The 4,308-nt window shown below is 45.5% G+C and overlaps 1 pseudogene; it reads right to left on the bottom strand.

Annotated features, from left to right (window-relative positions):
* Positions 1-3,324: 3,324 nt before the first annotated feature.
* On the bottom strand, positions 3,325-4,015 carry LOC116543576 (annotated as a pseudogene).
* Positions 4,016-4,308: the final 293 nt, after the last annotated feature.

Here is a 4,308-nt window from a genome sequence, read left to right as displayed (position 1 = left end):
ACAAAAAACTCTTAAAATGCAACAATAAGAAAATCAACAACTTGATTCAAAAATTGTCAAAAGATTTGACAATTCAAAAATTGTCAAAAGACATTTTGTCTGTTCAGATTTAGATTTAGAGATGGCAAATATGCATAAGAAAACATGCTCAACATCATATGTCATGAGGGAAAACAGCAATGAGACACCACTACACGCCTGTTAGAACAGCCAAACCCAAAACACTGACAATATCAAATGCTGGTGAGGATGTGGAGCAACTCTCAGTCGCCACTGGTGGGAAGGCCAAATGGCACAGCCACCTTGGAAGGCAGCTCTTCAATTTCTTACAAAACTAAACATACTCTTACCATATGATCCAGCAATTTTGCCACTTGATATTCACCCAAATAAATTGAAAACTTATGTCCACACAAAATCGTGCATGCAGTTATTGATAGCACCTTTACTCATAATGCCCAAACTTGGAAGCAGCCAACATGTCCCCTCAGTAGGTGAATGGATAAACTGCGGTGCATCCAGATGAAGGAATATCATTCAGTGCTAAAAAGAAATGAACTATCAAGCATGAAAAGGCATGGAAGAAATGTAAATGCCTATTACTAAGTGCATCTGAAAAGGCTACATACTGGATGATTCCAACCTGTGATATTCTGGAAAAAGCATAACTATGGAGACAGGAAAAAGATCAGTGGTTGCCAGGGGTTGTGGGAGAAGGAGGGATGGACAGGCAGGACACAGAGGATTTTTAGGGCAGTGATGCTATTCTGTCATACCACAATGGTGGGTACATGTCATTATACGTCTGTCAAAACCCACAGAATGTACACCACTAGGAGTGAACCCTAATTTAAAGTATGCATTCCAGGTGATAATGATATCAGTGTCTGTTCATCAGCTAAAACAGGCACCGCTCTGGTGGGAAATCTCTACTTTCTACTTGATTTTGCTATAAACCTAAAACTGCTCTAAAAAAATAAAGTCTACTAAATTAAAAAGTATATAAGTAGAGCCATGTCTTAAACGAGAGTAAAATTCTAAAACCAGCTCAGAAGGTGAAATCCCAGTGAACTGAAATTACTTTTGAAGATTTTCTTAAATCATCCCTAGAGCACAATATGCCACGTGTCAGCCAACACCGATGTTTTCTCCCTCTGCACGTCCATCACAGACATATCGTCCTTCCCCTTAGGTCAGATCAGTACTTGGCTTGCATTCAGAGGCAACAAACTTTGGATCACAAATACCTACCCATCAACACTAGGATCACGGTAAAGCAGGCTAGAAACTTGTGCTACCGGAACCGGAGTCAAGAACTGGAGTAGCAAATTCTAATCTCCTACCCCCAGGCTAATCCCTGAGCATATGGAATGGAATGAGAGGAGGAATTGTCCCACACAATTTAAAATAATACATATTTTTCTCCTTCATATTTTGGAAATTACTATAGTTCAACTCATATAGGTTAAAGGCATGTATGAGGTGAGTCCTCAGAGTGAGGTCATAGCAAATTTGCTTAGCATGAAAACATGGGAGGAATTGGGAGGAAAGGACCAAGTGGAAGAAGAGCATGGGGAGGGTGGCTGGGTGCAGGAGTCCAGGGAGAGGAGCTGTTTTCCCTTGGGCCCAAGTTGGTGCTGTGTAGAATGGGGAGAGCCAGCACAGAATCGGGAGCTCAGAGAACAAGATGGCTGGAAAGATGTTACTGATAGCAGTGGAATGTTTCTGAGTCACGTGGCACCAACGTATGTTAGTGGCAGCAAATCTGTACGGGTTTGCAGCAACCCCAGCTCTTGCCTCCTCAGAAGAATCCTACTGCGGGGCAGAAGGCAGAGTGAGAGACACCGAAGCAAGTTTTAGAGCAGGAGTGAAAGTTTATTAAGAAAGTTTTAGAGCAGGAATGAAAGGAGGTAAAGTACACTTGGAAGAGAGCCAACTGGGCGACTGGTGAGATCAAGTCTGTGGTTTGACCATTGACTTGAAATTTATACATCGGCAGGCTTCCAGGGGGTTGTGTCTCTTCTTCCCAGATTCTTCCCTTGGGGTGGGCTGTCTGCATGCACAGTGGCTTGCCAGCACTCAGGAGTGTGCAGTGTGTTTACTGAAAATTGTGCACATGCTTGCTTGAGGTGTTCTTCCCTTCGCAGTCAAATCTCCCTTGAAGGTCATTAAGCAGTTCAACTCTGCCGTTTTGCCTCTTAGTGCACGTGCTTGAGCCCACTCGCCCAACTCCTGATATCTTATCGCGAAGCTACTGATCGCCAGTTTCGGGTTCTTTCTATCTACTGGGAGACTGTCTTTCCCTGGCACTGGCTGCAACCAGTTATTATTTTAGAGAGACAGTGTAACAACCACCTGACCATCACCTGATGGTGGCCCGATGTTCTGGGATGTGGGGCCGTCTCCGGCCCTGCTCATGTCTGACTAGCTACCTACTGTAACGTTGCTTCTTGGGAAATGTATAGACATCTTTGGAGGGATGTGAACAGCACAAGGCATAGAAGAAGGGATATAGAAGCAATGCTCCCGAGCCCCCAGGGCACAGGCAGGCCCTGTTCACTCTCTCTTGTAGTTGGGGCTTGTGGTGTTGCTTGCAGTGGTTGACTTAACGGGTTTGCTGCTACCCAGAGAAGGAGAATGGATGGAACCCAGAGGATTCACAGGGGGGCTCCCAGGACTCCACCTCTGGTAAAATACACCTCCATTGCCCTTGAGGTCAAAGTGACCTGGCCCGCTTAGCTTGCAAAAATCTCTATGTCCTGGATGTTTCTGTGGCTTCCAGGAGCTCATGTTCTCAGGCCTTCCTGAGAGCTCCCTGGTCCTGATGAGGGAGCACTCAGCCCCTACTGCTCCAGGCAATGCCGGTCGGTCGTGGGCTCTGAGGAGGAGCCAGGCAGGCCCTGGGCTGCTCCCAGCCCCTCTCTGGCCGTGCGCTCCCTTCCCCAGTTTCCATGTTGCTCTGGCTTTTTCTTTCTTTTTTTTTTTTTAGATATTTGAAATACAACTTTATTCTGATTCTATACAAAAAGGAATGAGAATGACAGTAACAAGCAAGATTTCACCACTGAATATTGTGATGTGACTGCAGCAGTCTTATATCTGAAACTCAAGGAATCAACTGCGTTCCAAACAGCTAAATATGCAGGTCCAAACAATAAAGGTATATTTTAAACTGCTACATTCACTCCGAAGCCCACTCATCTCCTTCAGCATCCCACAGATGAAGCATATGTTACGCTTAGCTAGATAATAAGGAGATGGCACACACGCTGCACCGCTGACATCACAGGACAGCTGCCTATAAAACTAGACTTCTGACTCTGGGCTTCTGCTTCATTCTCACAGGTCATCATCCTCATCCGGGAGAGCAATTGTTTGAGCAACCTCTAAGTCCTGTTCATACTGCACTGCCAAAGCTGGGTCCATGACAACCTCCAGTGGGGCAAGAGCAGGCATGGCAACAAATTCCAAATTAGGGTCTCCAATGAGCTTCCTAGCAAGCCAGAGGAAGGGCTTTTCAAAATCATAGTTACTTTTGGCAGAAATGTTGTAGTACTGAAGATTCTTCTTTCGATGGAAGACAATGGATTTTGCCTTCACTTTCCTGTCCTTAATGTCCACTTTGTTGCCACATAACACGATGGGGATGTTCTCGCACCAAATCTCTATGCCAATTAGGCACATTCTTGTAAGTAACACTGGATGTTACATTGAACATTATGATGGCACACTGGGCTTGGATATAATAGCCATCTCTCAGTCCGCCGAATTTCTCCTGGCCGTGTCCCACACATTGAACTTAATAGGTCCTCTGTTAGTGTGGAACACTAGGGGATGAACCTCAACACCCAAGGTGCTACATACTTCTTCTCAAATTCACCAGTCAAATGACATTTCACAAAGGCCGTTTTTCCGGTACAACCATCACCAACCAATACAAGTTTAAACTGGACCTGGGGCGCTCCCTGTGCAGCCATCGCGGTGTTCCTTCCAGAAGCGTCTCCACGCCGGTCCGACTGAGCTGCTCAGGCTTTTTCTAATGAAGGACCGGATACTAAATGTTTTAGGCTTTACAGGCCACACGTGGTCTCTGCCGCGATTCTTTGTTTGAATTCTTGTCTCTTACAACCCTTTAAAAATGCAAATGCAGTTCCCAGCTTGCACAGAGACAGACAGCAGCGGGATTTCGCTCTAGAGTATGACTTGCCAACCCCGTTCTAGAATCTCAAAGCCTCCCTCTCTTAGGGATGTCGGAATCAGCCATGACCTAAATTGCCAGAGGGCCCTAAGCCTCAGCCTCTCTTTTCC

Source organism: Sapajus apella, unplaced genomic scaffold (assembly GCF_009761245.1).
Source record: "Sapajus apella isolate SASKATOON/1434 unplaced genomic scaffold, GSC_monkey_1.0 scaffold190, whole genome shotgun sequence".
In the NCBI taxonomy this organism is placed as follows: domain Eukaryota; kingdom Metazoa; phylum Chordata; class Mammalia; order Primates; family Cebidae; genus Sapajus; species Sapajus apella.
This window is presented reverse-complemented; position numbering and strand designations above follow the sequence as displayed.